Below are 17,591 nucleotides of genomic sequence, written 5' to 3' on the forward strand. Positions count from 1 at the left end.
AAACACCTCGAGTGATTTGAGTGAATCTTTAGTGAGGATGTGAAACTCTGTGATATTTTGAATCAAAGGTAATTACTTAGATGAGGGGAGACACCAATGTTTTCATGATAAAACGCTCAACTTGGAATGTCTGAAACTTTGATGTTCTTTTAGTCAAATTTTCAATGTTTGATTACTTATGGATTAGTTTGAGATATTATTGATAAGAATTATAAAGTTAAGAAGAATTTATTTTGATTGTGAGTTGAGGTTTTGCTTGAGAACAAGCAAATGCTTAAGTGTAGGGGTATTTGATAAACCGTAATTTATACATTTTTTACCCCCATGCTTAACACATTTTATGGATGATTTTTCCTTAGATTTTTCCTTAGGTGAGCATGGGAGAGTGAAAGGAACGAGAGACGGGCCAAAAACAGAGAAAATGGGCCAACATACGAAATCAAAACGGTCTGGACTTCCTCACACGGGCAGACCACACGGCCGTTTCAATTTGGCAGAATCAAAACACGACTCACACGGGTAGACCACACACCCGTGCCTATTTAACAGGCTTGACTACAGCCTGAAGTAATCGCACACGGGCGTGTCCCTGTCGAGCCCAAGTAAAGTCCTATTCAGAAAAGGCCACTTTTGAGGGCTCTTAGGCATTCCAAAGCCTATAAATACACCCTAGAAGAGGAGAAGGGGGGGACGCACAGGAGGAAGCAAGGAATTGCTCAAGAAAAGCCGATTGATCACCATCAAGACTGAAGATCTCCCTTCAGATTCCCTCAATAGTTTTGGGTTTTCTTATGTTTTGTTATTCTTATTCTTTTAAGATGTGTTCTTTCATTAGTATGAACTAAAACCCCTAAATACCTAAGGGGAATGAAACCTAAGACGGATCTTGTTATTATTATATAAATTGTATGATAAATATTTAATTTGTTCTTAATTATATGTTCTTAATTCTTGTTTTGATATTCCAGGATATTGATTCAAGTTAAGCTCTTATTCGGAAGAGAAATAGACTCTGTCTAATAGTAAATTTGTCATAATTAAGCGGAGTTGATTGCACTCCTAGAGATAGGGTGACAATATTTTGTCGGATTAGGGTGAAACCTAATAAGGGGATCCATAGATCGAGTTAATGCAACCATAGGGCGTTAATTAGAAAGAGATTTCAATTATTCAATCTAGGGTTAGACGTTGTTAGCCTCGAGAGAGATAATAATATAACTTAGGAATCTCTATGGAACAAGTTGAATGAATAAATCGTCCAATTCAGAGACAAATAACAAGTGAAGTCTAGGTGGATTTTTCCTTAGGTATTGTCTTAATCAATCAAGTTTTCCAAAAAAGTATTTTCCCCAAATTTCTTTTCTGTGATTTCTTAGTTTAATTAATTTGTTAGATAAACAAAACCCTTTTATTTTTAGGCTAGATAATAAAAAGAAAGTAAATACTAGTACTCATAGCTCCTTTGGGTTCGATAATCCGGTCTTGCTAGAGCTATACTACTGTACGAATAAGTACACTTGCCTTCATCGTGATAATAGTTATTTGCAAGAACGATTCATTATAAATATTTAAAACCTATCACGAATATCACGTATCAATAGTATTTCAGATAAAAATAGACAATGTTTCATTTTAAGCATGCTTTTAGATAATACATATCAAATTTTCAGAGAACTTACAGGATCAGCGCTGGAGGCTCGATGTACCACATACTTATTGTCAAAAATATTTCTAATTATTTCACAAATCATTTTCTTTAAACCCAACTTTTGAAACCCAAATCCACAGCCGACTTTTGCAAACCTGGCTCTGATACCACTAAATATAACACCCTAAATCCAGCCTAGACGTTATGGCTGAATCTGACGGTGTAACATGAGAGTGTTTTTAGAAAATCTTAGCAGGTTAAAAATCGTTCAGTTCATTATCGTTACTTAAGTCGTAAAATCTCCAATCTGATTATTAGGTGAACACATTTCATTATCGCGGAAGCTAAAACACCATTAATTCATTAATCAATAGCTTAATAGTTTAAAATCCCGAAATAAACTTAAAAATAATTCAAGTTCAAGTCATTTTAATCCCAAAAATAAATATTTAGAATAAAGCAGACAAAATAGAATGTTACTCACAAATCCATAAATGTCTAGCAGTGGTCACCATCGAATCCTCTGCCACACCGATCCATCTACTGCTGAGGATTACCTGACATAAAATAAATAAAGGGGTAAGTTTTTGCAAACTCAGTGTGTACATCCCCACAAATAGCATGCATACAAATAAATAACAGAATATAGATATTCGTCCTTAGCCTTACAAATATCACATGCAGATCAGATCAGATATCAGAAAACAGAAATGAGAAATCATTCATCCATAAATGTCCAACAGTGGTCACCATCGAGCCCTCTACCATACCGATCCATCTACTGCTGAGGATTATCTGACATAAAATAAATAAAGGGGTGAGTTTTCCAAACTCAGTGTGTACATCCCCACAAACAGCATGCATAAAAATAGATAACAAAATACAGATATCCAACCTTAGCCTTACAGATATCGCATGCAGATCAAATCAGATATCAGAGAACAGAAATCATGCCCACCAACCCTACACACCATCTCCGTCTAACACAACACACCATGTGGGGATAAAATCGACCCACCCAGCTCTACACACCAAGTATGGGGATAAAATCGACCCATCCAGCCCTACACACCAAGTGGTACTGTAAAACAGTACATAACAGATATATGTAGTGTAACCGCCCGATAATAGGCTAATCGCCTCTCAGACTTTCTTCTCTTCACAACGGCTCGAATTAGCCTTGCCCGTGTGGATCACACGGCCTGGCCCAAGACCCACACGCCTGTGTGGTTCAGCCGTGTGACCCACACACTCGTACGGCCTACACGGCCCAAATGGTCGAGCCCGTGCCTCACACGCGGCCTTCCAGCCTCACACGCTCGTGTCCGTTGCGTCCGTGTGGTGTGCATACGACCTGGCTCGTCTGTCAAACGCCTGTGTCTCGCGATACAACCTACCACATGGGCAGGCTACACGCCTGTGTGGTGTCGACAGACTGGTTTCTTGGCTTTCGTCGAAACTCGTTTTCTATGCAATCGGAGTACACACCTAGTTCATTTTCGCTACTAATCCAACCACGAGCACTCTAAAGCCTAAGATTGACAAAGCTAAGCCCAAAACAATCACTTAAATTGATTTAGCTAAGATTGAATAAAACCTAAAACTCAAGATCTACTTACCTTCAATCAAGAATGGTGTTTCCTTGCTGTTTAGAACCCCGATTAATGATCCACAGATCCTTGAATCCCCTCTAAACAGTAACTAAAACCTCTCTTAACAATCTCTAACAGAAAATACTTAACTTACATATAGCGATACTTACCGAATCAACGAAATCTACTAACAAAGCACCAAGCCAAATGAAAGGGAAAGAAAAACGAATGGAGAGGAGAAGGAGAATAAGAAATCTCGGCAGCAAAGGGAATTTTTTAGGAAAAGAGAAGACGGCAAGTAAAAACTATTTTTCCAAAAAGGAGGAACAAAAAGATAACCCTAGGTTTTTCCCTTAAAACCCACAACTCAAAATTTTAAAAGCCCAACGCTTACTGAAACTTGCAGCAAAAATAATCCTAACGCCGCTGCAGGGAATCGAACCCCAGACCCTGAGCGTAATCCCTTATCACTTAACCACTAGACTAGCAGACCCATTCTGTTAATTTTTTACCAACAATTCCTTATAAGCCCACTGACCTCAAGTTAGGCTTAATTTAATTAAAAACCCAAATTTAGCCCAAGTCACAGCCTGAACTTAGGACCTCCCTAACACACCTTAGAGCTCATATTTACTTAACCCAACATACATTTAAGCCAAAATAACACGAACCAAAAATTCAGGCACTTCCAAGCCTGAAAATCGCAAAAAGTCAAAAATCAAAAATTTAGGGCGTTACAAGGCAAATCTAAATGTAGTGCATAGTTTCGACCAAAATAATAAGAAAATAAACACAAATAATAAAGAAGATTAAGAGGTTACAAACTCGATTAGAAACAACCATAAAATTAAAAAAATATAGTTCAAAAGATAATGAATAAAATAAATATAAGAAAATAAAAATAAAACAACTAAAATAAAAAATAAAAAAACTAACATAAAACTAAAATTAGTGGTCTTCATCGTCGGAGGCATCGTGATCGTGAGGCACCAGTGCTAAAGAAGATATATGGACGTGCTGACAGATCTGTTGCAAAGTTGCATCAATACTATCGAACCACTCAAAACAATATCGCTCGAAATGAGTGAATCGCTCGAAAAGGTCTGCGAAGGTGGCAGCAGAAGTAGCAGGACAGTGACTCTGAGATAGAGGATGAATTGGACCCTTGTGGTGGAACCCGACATCATCAATGAAGTCCACATACTCATTCTGAGGGTCAGAATAAGATAATCAGTATTGAGGAGGATTCACGCCATGCAGTCACTCGATCATCCTCATGTAACTAATACTATCTATCCAACAAGTGTGAAGGAAGAGGACTGCTCCAAAGTGTCAAGGATGTCGAAGTGCTATGCGAGTTGAGTCACGTAAGGGCCTAAACATATAAGACCCTTCCTACTGCACTTTGTCTATGGTGGCAAGCTAGGGCGAAAAAGTAGTCAAGAACAAAGGTGTGCCCCATGGCCATACTCCATAGAAAATAAGCATCGGTTGTACCGACGACATTGGTGCTATCCCTCCGACTGGTTAAAGTGTGAGCCAATATGGCATGAATATAGAGTAAAGTCAAAAGTAGGGAAGTCGCCTTCGATCGACTCGCATCATAGGGTGTCATACTTACAGTAAGGTCTGCCTACCATAAAAAAGGAAAGTTGTGGATGTGTTGATATAAAGTGAGGAAGCCCTCGGCATGCATGAACTCCTCAATGTAGAGTCCTAATGCAGCTCTGAACTCTAGGACACTCATATAACGCGTCGTTCCGCCGAGTCTGAAAGTAATAGTGTCTGGCTCATCCTGTGTTGACATCACTTGTTGTAATAGGTTTATATTCTCTACTTACCGGTTTTTGCTCATTGTGGTCCACTTTATCCTTACCTTTACTTACCACAAGTCCTTGCCTCGGTTCTGGTTTAGGTTCAATTAACCCCTCTTCATCTCGAACAGTAATCGCATTAAGCTACTCCCTTGGGTTAGTTTCAGTATTACTCGGCCACCTACCTTGTGGTCGTTCGAAAATCAATTTAGCAAGCTGTCCTATTTGAGTTTCGAGCCCTTGAATCAATGCTTGCTGATTTTTCAGAGCCATCTTAATGTTTGGGAAACGTGTTTTGGGTACCACGATGAATTTTGTTAGCATCTCCTCAAGGTTCGGCTTCTTCTCTTGTTGGTAGGTGGTTGTTGAAAACCTGGAGGGTGTTGTGGTCTTAGGTCTTAGATTTCCTTGACCTCCCCAAGAGAAATTAGGATAATTCCTCCAACTTCCATTATAAGAGTTACTATACGGGTTATTTTGAGTTCTAGAATTATTATTACCCATATAATGGACTTGTTCCTCCTCAGTGGCAAGGTTGAAAGATTGATATTTTGTGTTATGTACTCCTCCTCCATTTGAATCACACCTCATCATGGATGTACCTAAGTAGAACCATACAAACCATCAATCTTTTTATTTAAAATTTCTACCTGGTTAGATAGCATAGTAACCGCATCAAGGCTGAAAATGTCAGCAACTTTCGTCGGCTTTGCTCTCATGACTTGCCACTGATAGTTATTCAGTGACATCTCTTCTATAAACTTATAATCCTCTTCAGGTGTCTTATTATTAATAGTCCCACCAGCAGCTGCATCAATCAATTGTCTAGTCGAGGGATTCAAACCGTTGTAGAAAGTTTGAACTTGTAGCCAAAGGGGTAAACCATGGTGAGGGCACCTTCTCAATAAGTCCTTGTATCTCTCTCATGCATCATAAAGTGTTTCTAAATCCATCTGCACAAAAGAAGAAACATCATTCCTTAATTTAGCCGTTTTAGCTGGCGAAAAATATTTTAGTAAAAATTTTTCGGTCATTTGTTCCCAAGTTGTAATTGACCCTCATGGTAACGAGTTGAACCATTGTTTAGCTTTGTTCCTCAATGAGAATGGAAACAACCGAAGGTGAATGGCATCATCAGAAACGCCATTGATCTTAAAAGTGTCGTAGAATTCCAGAAAGTTTGCTAAATGAGTGTTTGGATCCTCGTCCTGCAAACCATCAAACTAAACAAACTGTTCTATCATTTGAATTGTGTTAGGTTTCAATTCAAAATTATTTGCAGCAACAGCAAGCCTAGCTATACTCGATTCAGTTCCTGTTAATGTAGGTTTAACATAATCATACATAGTATGAGGAGCAGGATCTTGATTTACTGGGTTTGCAGCAACCACAAGAGGTAACGGATTATTTTGATTATCAGCCATCTCCTCGGTTGTGGTTTGAATATCATCCTCTTGCCCGTCCTCTATGTATCGTAGGCTTCGCCTTATTTCTCTTCGGTTTCTGCGAGCTATGCTTTTGATCTCACTATCAAAAAGTAGAGGTCCTGACGGGTTTCTTCTAGTAATAAACTATAAAAACCTGCCAGAAGTAAATAAAAGAAAATTTAGTAATTTAAGCAAAATAAAATTAAATTGCAATAAAACTAAAAAAAATTGGCTAAAGTAATAAAAATTATGCGTTCCTAATATCTTAGTCCCCGGCAACGGCGCCAAAAACTTGATGGTCATAAAACTAACTAAAAATTTGAGTTACGGCAAGCGCACCTATTGACCAGTAGTATAGTTATGGTGAGACCGGAAATTCGTATCCACGAGGACTAAAAGTACTAATTACTATCTTTTTATTATCTAGCCTAATAATTAAAGGGTGTTTTAAAACTAAACTAATTTTCTAATTTAACTAAGATTACGACAGAGATGAAAGTTGTAAAATAATTTAGAAAAACCAATAGAGAAGACAATACCCAAGAGAGAATCCACCTAGACTTCACTTATTACCTTTGACTTAGACGATTTATTCACTTGACTTATTTCGTAGAAATCCCTGATTTATATTATTATCCCTTTCGAGACTAAAAACAACTGACTCTAGGTTGATTAATCGAAATCTCTTTCTAATTAAAACCCCTATTGTCGCATTAACTCGATCTATGAATTCCCTTATTAGATTTGACTATAATCCAGCAAATTTATGTCATCCTATCTCTAGGATTGCATGCAACTCCGCTTAATTATGAATTATCTACTCTTAAACAGGGACTTTTGCTCCACTGAATAAGCACATCAAGAACCTGAATTAATATCCTGGAATATTAAAGTAAGGGTTAAAACTCACAATTAAAAATAAGAACAAATATTTATCATATAAATCAAAGAGTAATAAGATTCGTCTTAGGTTTCATCTCCCTTAGGTATTTAGGGAGTTTAGTTCATAATAATAATGGAAAACATCTCAAAGATTGGAAAACAACAAAACATAAAGAAACCCAAAGAACTTCTAGGAAATTGGATGGAAATCTTTAGTCTTGACGTAGATCCTGGCTCCGAGGTGATTCCGATGGCTATTCTTTAGTATTTTCTGCTTCCAACTCTGCATGTCCCCCTCTAATCCTCTTCTAGGGTGTTTATATAGCCTTTAGAATGCTTCAAAACCCTCAAAAGTGCCCTTTTCCGAATAGAACTAGACTTGGACTCTTCAAGGACACGGTCGTGTGCCATGCCCGTGTGCAAGTACTCAAGCCTGTGCAATTCTGACTTGGATTTATATTGACATGACCATGACACACGGGGATGTGGTTTGCCCGTGTGCCTCACACGGGCATGTGGTTTACCTGTGTGGTTGTGCCTAGGCCGTGTGAAATACTATTTTAAGCCTAATTTGTCCATTTTTGACCCGTTTCTTGCACTTTTTGCTATTCTAAGCTCTTCTGAGTATAAAACATGAAATTAAAAGATTAGGAGCATCAAACTCACTAAAATCAAGGAAAAATCATTCATAAATATGTCAAGCATGGGGTAAAAATATGTATAAATTACGGTTTATTAGTGCCTGAAAATAAAATAGTCCAATATCAAAAAAGCACTAAAATAAGCAGCACCAATTAAAATACAGTAAAATACAGTACTATCAATCCTCTCATGACGAACATCAAAATCCAAGCAGCCTAAATAGACATAGTATGTACTAGTACCTAATCATGCAAAAACCATGCACTTAAGGTATTATGATTCAAACGAACTTAGAAGTAATAAAACAATAATTAAGTGAAAAATAAATAAAATAAACTAAATAGAAAACTAAAAGTATAAATAATGAAATAACAATAATAATAATCAAAACAGTAAAACAAATAAAAATAAAAATAATAATAAGATAATGATAATAAAACTAAGAAAAATAAAACAACCAATAATAATAATGATAAGCAGATAAAAAGCACTATTAAAGGAATAATAAAATTAATAACAATAATGTAAAGAATAAAACTAAGGTAGCAGCAAAATAATAATAAAACAATAGTAATAAAATTACTAATAGAATAAATAAAATAAAATAAAAATAAAGCAGAGTAGAAGAATAAAATAAATAAATAAAATAGGGAAAATGAGGAAAAATCAAAGGAGGGGCAGTAGGTTGTGCACGCAACGGTGGTTGATAGGGGATGAACTACAATAGTGATGGACTGGTGTTTGATGCTGGGTCAATGATGGGGTGTTTCGGAGGTGGGGGAGTTGAGGGAGGAATTGGGGGAAAATGGTGGGTAAGGGGATGGCTCGATTAGGTGAATGAATGAGGGGAAAGGGAGGAGCTAGGTGCAAAGAGAGGGAAAGGAGGAAGGAGTGGTAGGTTGGGGCAGACAGACGTCCAACGGGGGTTGGTCGACAAGGAAGGAATGGGTAAAGAGAGGGTTAGTGGTGGTTGACAGTAAAAGGAGAAACAAGGGGAAAAGTAAAGGGAAAGGGAAAAGAAGCAAGGGAAAGGGGAGGAAGGCATGAGGGTTTTTGCGATAAAGGTGCGGTGAGGTGGCCAGTCTAGTGAGGGAGAGGTTCGGTGACGACATAGGGGGCTATGGTGGGGAGCTTGGGCAAGCGGCGGCTCGAGGGAGGAGGTGAGGAAGAAGACAAAGTGAAAGAAAATTTTAGGGTTTTTAGGTTGAAAAGGGGGCACGGTCATGCAAAGGCCCGTGTTGGGCCGCACGGTTGTGTCACACACTCGTGTAGGGTAATTTCAGCCCGTGTGTGATTTGAAATTCAAGCCTAGTCTTCACACGGTCTCAGACACGCCTGTCTGTCCAGGTCGTGTGTTTTATCCTTTGTTTCTCCCACAGCGGTGTGAGAGGCCATGTAGGGCACATGGTCTTACACACAATTGTGCCTCTTACCCGTGTAACTCATTGACTTGAAATTAAAATTGAAAAATTAGCTCCAGTACTCAAATGGACTTGGACAAGCCCGTGTGTCAAGGCCGTGTGGGCGATCTTAGGTCGAGTAACCTTCAAAATTTGGAAAAATTAAGTCTCAAGATTCACACGGCCAAGGACACGTTGGCGTGTCCATGTCGTATAGCTCAGATGGCCACGTTTTTACACCGTGTAACTCTCTGTCATTTACCCCCTCATGCACACGTCCTCGCAAAGCCGCATGACTCACTGTCAATTTCTCTATTGTGTGCACGGCCTAGGATACGCCCGTGTATCCAAGTTGTGTGGGTCAAAAACATTTTTTATTTAATTTAACTTTAAATTAGCATGCAATAAAATTAAAAGAATTAGCAGAAGATAAACACTCGGGTTGCCTCCCGAGAAGCGCTTACTTAGAGTTTAAGTTCGGCTTACCTTGTATTCGCACGGTCACAGTGGTTCGCAGAGTCGTAGCTCCTCTTTCTCGTTATCAAATATTTTACCAAGATAAGGTTTAAGTAAAGTACTATTTACCTTAAATGTGGCGAACTTCGAATGAGTTGCCTCGACTGTACTGTATAGGAAGACGTTCAGTATCGTAAATGGGTTTAATCTGTTTGCCTCAAGCTCCGAATGGTAATTCATGCATCCATTTTGTCCAGCAATACTTTTTCCCCAACCTTAAATTGGTTCATTCCATTCACATGCTCCTCATCTCGTTGCTTTGGCTCTTCATTGTGCTTTTTCAGTTTCTCACTGACATGTGTTCGCTATTCATCTAGTTCATCGATTTGCACCATTCGTTGTTCATGAGTTGTTCTATTTCTGTCACCTTGACTGAAACATGGGTCCATCATGCTTTCAGGAGGAATTTCCTGTAAAAAAGGTTGAGCCACATGGTTACTGACATTCACCGAACATTTAAAATCTTCTCGATCCCTAGAGACTCTCACAGAATCATGTGCTTGAAGAAGAATCATTTCATAACCTACACAAAGTACAAAATCACCCGTACCAACATCAATAATAGTCCTAGCAGTTTCTAAAAGGTGGAGATATAGAATCAAAGGTACGTCACTATCCTCATCTATTTCTAACACAACAAAGTCAACAGGGAATATGAATTTATCAACTTTAATAAGTACATACCAACTTTAATAAGTACATAGCCATAGGATATCTGATGGTTCTATCCAGTAGTTGAAAACTTATCCTAGTTTGTTTGGGTTTCCCAAGACCTAGTTGTTTAAACATTTTATAAGACATGACATTATTACTAGCCCCTAAATCAGCCATAGCATTATCAATATTTAAACTACCAATTAGGCAAGGAATAGTAAAACTCTCTGGATCTTTTAGTTTGTTGGGCAGTTTATTCTAAAGAATGGCCGAGCAAACTGCATTAAGCTCCACAGTCGACGAGTCATCTATCTTCCTTTTGTTTGTTATTAGCACTTTCAGGAATTTGACATAAGTTAGCATCTGCGAAATAGCTTCTACAAAAGGTAAGATAATATGTAATTATTTAAAAAGTTCAAGAAATTTACCAAATTGTTCATCCATGTGTTCTTTCTTCAAATTTCTGGATATGGGATTGGTGGTTTATATTCTTTAAGCACTAGTGTCTGAATTTCTTCGGGTTTTACCCCCGCATCATTTGCCTTATCAATTTACTATTGCAGCTTCTTTTCAGGCTCAGCCAACACTTTCACATTCCTCAATATAACTGTCTTCACATTCTCTTTTGGGTTGGGTTCGGTGTTACTAAGTAAACTACCTTACTGTCTTTCTGAAACCAATTTAGCAAGCTGCCCAATCTGATTTTCAAGCCCATGAATTGATGCTTGCTAATTTTTCAAAGTTGCCTCGGTGTTTTAAAAATGAGTCTCTGACACCAAAATAAATTTTGCCAACACCTCTTCAAGGTTCGTCTTCTTCTCTTACTGATAAGGTTGTTGAGAGCCTGGAGGGGGTTGTGATCTTTGGTTTCCTTAACCACCCCATAAAAAATTTGTGTGGTTCCTCTAACCTGTATTATAGTTATTACAATAAGGATTATTTTGAGGTATAAAATTATTACCCATATAATTTATTTGCTCATTCTCCGTGTTATAAACGAAGGGTAAATATTCTGGATTATTTATTCCACCTTCATTTCCATCACATTTCATCACCAAATTTACCTGCGTAGACAGATATAAACCATAAATCTTCTTATTTAATATTTCTACCTGGTTAGATAACATGGTGATTACATCTAAATTAAAGACACTAGTGGCTTTCATCTGCTATGTCACCATGACTTGCCACTAATAATTATTCAGTGTCATCTCCTCAATAAATACATAAGCCACTTCGAGTGTTTTATTGTTAAGTGTTCCACCGGCTACTGCATCAATTAGTTTCCTAGTTAAGGGATTCAAACCATTGTAGAAGGTTTGAACTTGTAACCATAAAGGTAACCCATTGTGAGGGTACCTTCTCAATAAATCTTTGTATCTCTCCCATGCATCATATAAAGTCTCTAAATCGATCTGAACAAAGGAAGAAATCTTATTCCTTAACTTGGTTGTCTTAGCCGGTGGGAAGTATTTCAGTAGAAATTTATCAATCATTTGAGCCCATGTAGTGATAGAACCTCATGTTAAAGAGTTTAACCACTATTTTTCTTTGTTCCTTAACAACAATGGAAATAATCATAAATGAATGCTGTCGTCAGTGGCGCCATTAATCTTGAAAACATTGCAAATTTCTAGAAAATTGGCCAAATGAGCATTTGGATCTTCGTCTTGCAAACCATTGAATTGAACATATTGTTGTACCATCTGAATAGTGTTCGACTTCAGTTAGAAATTATTTGTAGCAATGGTAGGTCTCACAATACTTGATTGGCCCCAATTAGCATGGACTTGGCATAATCATACATAGTACAAGGAACAAGAGTTGCAGCAACTGCAGGAGGTAGCTAAATATTTTGATTATCACCCATCTCTTCAGTAATAATGATGTTCTCTTGTTCGTCTACTAAATTCTTTCGATTCTACCTCACTTCTCTACGATTTTTGCGAGCAGTACTTTAAATTTCACAATCAAAAAGTAAAGGTCCAGACAGGTTTCTTCTTGTCATAAACTAAAAGAACCTGCAAGAAGCAAACAATAGAAAAATTAGAATGTAAAGATTAAAGTAAAAACAAAAATATAAAAATAAAAATGGCTAAATTAATAAAAATAAAATGTTCCTAATATTTTAGTACCCGGCAACGGCACCAAAAACTTGATGTTTCTCACGCTACTCACTAAAAATACGAGGGAGACAAGTGCACCTATTGATAAATAGTATAGCTATGGTGAATAGAAATATCATATCCACGAGGACTAAAAGTATTAGTAATTACCGTTTTCTTATTATTTAGCCGATAAATTGGAGTGATGTGTTTTAAACTAAATTTACTAAACTAATTTAACTAAGAACTCAACAAAGAATGAATAAGGAAAATAATCGAAAGAAAACAAGTGAAAGAGACAAGACTTCACCTATTATTATGAATCTAAATTAAATGATTTATTCACTTGGTATCTTGATCCGTAGAAATCCCTAAATTATACAAATATCTCTTTCGAGAGTAAGACCAAATGACTCCAAGTTGATAATTGAAATCACTTTCTAATTAAAACACCTATCCTCGCATTAAATCGATCAATGGATTCCCTTATTAGATTTGACTCTAATCGAGTAGATTTATGTCGTCCTATTTTTAGAATTGCATGCAACTCCACTCAATTATACTAGATCTACTCTTAAACAAAGACTTTTCCTGCACTGAATTAAGCGCATTAAACATAAATTAATATATCGAAAATATTAAAATAAGAAATAAGCATACATAATTGAGAATAAAAATCAAGTATTTATAGCGTAAAATAGAAATTAAATAATAGAATTCATCATAAGTTTCATCTTCCCTAGATATCTAGGGAATTAGTTCGTAATCCTGAATAAAAACATCTCAAAGTCAGAAAAATCACAAGAAACAAAGAAACTCATAAAAACTTCAAAAGAAATTAAAAGGAGGTCTTCGATCTTGATCGAAATCTGCTTCAGAGTTGTCTCCAAATGGTATTCTTCTAGTTGTTTCTTCAATATTCACTGAAGGCTCCATACCTCTTCTTCTATTTGGTATTTATACACTTTAAAATCCTCAAAAAGCCTAAAAATTATATTTTTCTATGCATTTCGGAAGCAGGTTGCAAAAATCGACACGGCCTGGCACATGGTCATGTGTCCAGTCCGTGTGGCTCACACGGTCATGTGTCTAACCTATATAGGAAGGCCCAGTCTGTGTGGCTCCTAAAATATACTCTTTTTGATCATTTTTTTTCTTTTTTTTCACTTCTTTAGCTCCCAAATGCTTACCTAAGTTTAGGAACATGAATTCAAAGAATTAGGAGCATCAAATTCACCAATTTGCATAAATAATCATCCAAAAATGCATTAAGAATGGGATTAAAATATGTTTGTTTTATCACTTATCAAGAGATAGGAAAGGTCAAAACACAACTTAATGAAGGATTTGAGATGAAGGATTTAGAAGTAGCAAATAATATACTTAATATGGAGATTCTTAGAGATAGAAAAGCAAGTAAATTGTACTGTAAACTGAAAAATATATAGGATTTTTCCGACATAATTTATCACTTTTTACTTAAATTCATTGTTAAAACTAAGTAATTGTTTAATGAATTAATGAAATATGTGAAAATATGAAATTAGGACATAGAAATTATTAAAATGTGATTTTAAGCTTTATTATATAGTTTTCATGCATAAAATCGCTTATTTTATATTTATTTGAACATATTATATTTTTAAGACATAAAATGGGCCATGCATGATTAAATTAAATAATAAAATATAAAATTATATTTAATAATTCATTTTAAAATATTTCATTAATAATTTGGGTTTTAATTAATTATTTAAATTGGATAAATTTTATTCTTTGGTCCTTTAATTTATTGATTTAGTTTGGAAAAGACTGATAGCTTTGTTGGATTACAAAAATTGTCCAAATTGAAGACCAAGTCAACCCAATTTCGGCTACACATGGCTGTACACATGAACCACCTTTTGGTTTAATTACACAAAGTCCTTGCAATGTTAAACAAATTAGAGATTTGCCCGAAGATTTACATTTGACCGAGTCTCAGTCTTGAGTTGTTATGGAATTTAAATTGTTTAAAAATCAAGCAAAATTCAACTCAAATCCATTAATTATGGCTAGCCACTCATTGGAAAAGCTTGAAGAGACTAAACCTCTCTATTTTTAGCAAACTACTCTCCTCTCTTCACCTATAAATAAGACTTCATTTGATCTCATCCATCATCCCTCATCCATCATCATTCTCTCTATTCTCTCAATCCTCTTTAGCATTTTCCATTTCCCACGCCTAGCATCATCTCTTCATAGAGATTTTAGCAATTAAACCTCTTAAAGAGCCCTTGGTCGGCCACCTTGGAGAGCCATCAGCAAAGGAGCAAAGCAAATGAGTGAAGGAGCCTCGTCGGTCAGAGTCTTGGGTGATAGCCACTCTAATTTGGGTTTAATCTTTCTTTTCTTTAATTTAATCTAAAAAAGTTTGCTATGTGTTCTTTGTTCTTGTTTACAACAATGTTAGCTTAATTTTATTTAAGCTAGGATGATTGCTTTGATTAAATAATATTTATTTGATTCATGCTTATAATGTTTGAGCCTCAATCGATCATGTTTTCAATTAAAATCAAGTCTGTATTTCGTTCATATGTGATTGAAATGCACCTGAATTAGCTGAGCGATCCTAACCAGATGACCGCTAGTGGACACATAATTGAAATGTGCATGATTAATTTAGATCCTAACCCGATTAAATTGCAAGTTGCATAACAACTCTAACCAAGCTCTGTTATCTGCATAGTTTATAGATTTGTGTGATTAAACTATTTCAAACCTAACACGTCCCTATTACCTCACACGAATGCTAAGAAACCCTTAGTAAATAAGGATCAGTAAAATGCGTATTTACAAAGTAAAGGATTCCGAAAGGACCTAATGTGGTTTCCAAACTCATGAAAGATCGAGTTGCCATGGAATGTTTTTCTGAATGTTATTAAGCATGTTGATAATAAATTGAGTTTAATTAAAGTAATTGTCCTAGCTTATTTATGTTATAATTGTCGCGAATTGTGTTTAATTTTGCTAAAAGCTATTTCATTCATATAGTTTGCATATTTAGGATAATTTGCATTAGGGATCATTGCATTTAGTTTAATATATTTAATTTTCATCATCACTTCTCAACCATCTTTTGTCTGGCACACAGCGTACTTAACATCCTCCATAATCTTTGTCTTCTCTACCAGAACCGCGAACTCACGCTCCCTCTGTGGAGCAATCAAAAGCCTCAGATTATCTCTCAGCCCATGCTCAAACTGAACACACCTCTCATACTCCCATGCCACCATACCTTGAGCATAGTGGCTCAGCCTCAGAAATTCAGCCTCATACTCGGCCACAAACCTATCCCCTTGTGTGAGATTCATAGCTTACACCTACGAGCATCCACATAGCTCGCTCCCATATGCTTGTTCTGGAAAGTGGTCTTGAAAAAGTCCCAAGTCCAACAATCCGACTGAGTACCCTCCTCAACCATCACCACTACTGATAAGCCTCATCGAAAAGCAGAGAGACTGTACCCTTCAGTTTCTCCTCAGGAGAGCAATCTAGATCATTCATAATCCTTTTTGTATCCTCCAACCAATACTCGGCCACACTAGGGGCGACTCCAGTAACACCCCTGAACAGCTCAGCTCTATTAGCCCGGAGTTGTTCAGTTACCGACCCACGACCCCCAGCTCCAGAGTGGGGTCCAGCGACCCTCTCCAAAATTCTCAGCATGGCTTGGGTCAGTGCGTTATCCCCAGCCGAGCGACTCTGAGACCCAATCTCAGTAGCAGGCGAAACTAGTGTCTCAATCGTGTCTAAATTTGGCATACTGCCCAAAAAGGAAGACTCAGCTCGAGCCCCCTACAGCCTTAACCTTGGCCCCGAATTTCACGTCCACGGATACCTTGTGCGCTCACTATCATCTACATTAAGAGTTTTATGCATCAGTTCAATATTTGTTAACAGATGTTTTATGTATCAAGTATTAGAAGTTCAGAGTTGTTTTCGAAAGTTTTAGTTTCTATCAGTTTCACTATAGTTTTAGAATGTACTAACAATAGTATTTTCAATTAGACTATCAACCATGTTTTCAGAATTTCTATCAGAAATCAGAAATACTTACTCGATCGATGCCGGAGATTCGGTGTACTACATACTTAATCGAAAGGTTTAAAATCATTTGAAAACCACTTCTTAAAACCAAATTTTGGAACCCAAAATTCATAATCGAGTTTTGTAACCTGGCTCTGATACCACTAAATGTAACACCCAAACCCAGTGTAACACCTCTAACCCGTATCCGTCACTGAAATAGGGTTATGAGGTATTACCTGATAAAACACAACTTGAAATTTACATGCATTTCATTTCATACTTAATATATTATTTCCATCAAATCACTCAAGCCATTCAATTTTAAAACCTTATAACTAACATAATCTCTTTACAAATCATTTCATATCATATAGCGAACATATATGTAGCCACATAATTCATAAGCAAAAATATCAATTATATCATTTTACCACATAAGCATATGCGCATATCCAAGCTAATATAATTATTTCATTCCATTATTTCATACATGAATCATATAAATCAAAAAATCAAACCACATATCATTTTGACCATATCATAATCGGCACAATATGCATTTTCATTCTATGATTAAGTTGGTTTATAATCTAAATGGTTAACTAACCAAGTTTAAAGCATGTCTGAACATTATCGTTTCCCTATCAACAATTTGGCTAACAAATAAACTATTAAATCAAAATCCAAATCAAACAATTACAACCATGACATAAGCATACTATTTAGTTGGTCATTTTCCAATGCCTTAGCCGAATATACATGGCCGAAATGCATAAAATTGAATATTAATCATAGCCATTTATGAATGAACATTAATTTCTTAATTAATCTATTGCCAAA

At 36.4% G+C, this 17,591-nt stretch overlaps 2 non-coding genes across 2 annotated transcripts; both read left to right on the top strand.

Annotated features, from left to right (window-relative positions):
• The first annotated feature begins 5,933 nt into the window (after positions 1–5,933).
• On the top strand, positions 5,934–6,040 carry LOC128287196 (small nucleolar RNA R71). Its single transcript, XR_008277892.1, has one exon. It is a non-coding gene; the product is annotated as a small nucleolar RNA R71 (small nucleolar RNA).
• A 5,876-nt stretch (positions 6,041–11,916) lies between these two features.
• LOC128287467 (small nucleolar RNA R71) lies at positions 11,917–12,023 on the top strand. The gene has a single exon (XR_008278167.1). It is a non-coding gene; the product is annotated as a small nucleolar RNA R71 (small nucleolar RNA).
• Positions 12,024–17,591: the final 5,568 nt, after the last annotated feature.

This window comes from Gossypium arboreum, chromosome 13 (assembly GCF_025698485.1).
Source record: "Gossypium arboreum isolate Shixiya-1 chromosome 13, ASM2569848v2, whole genome shotgun sequence".
In the NCBI taxonomy this organism is placed as follows: Eukaryota; Viridiplantae; Streptophyta; class Magnoliopsida; order Malvales; family Malvaceae; genus Gossypium; species Gossypium arboreum.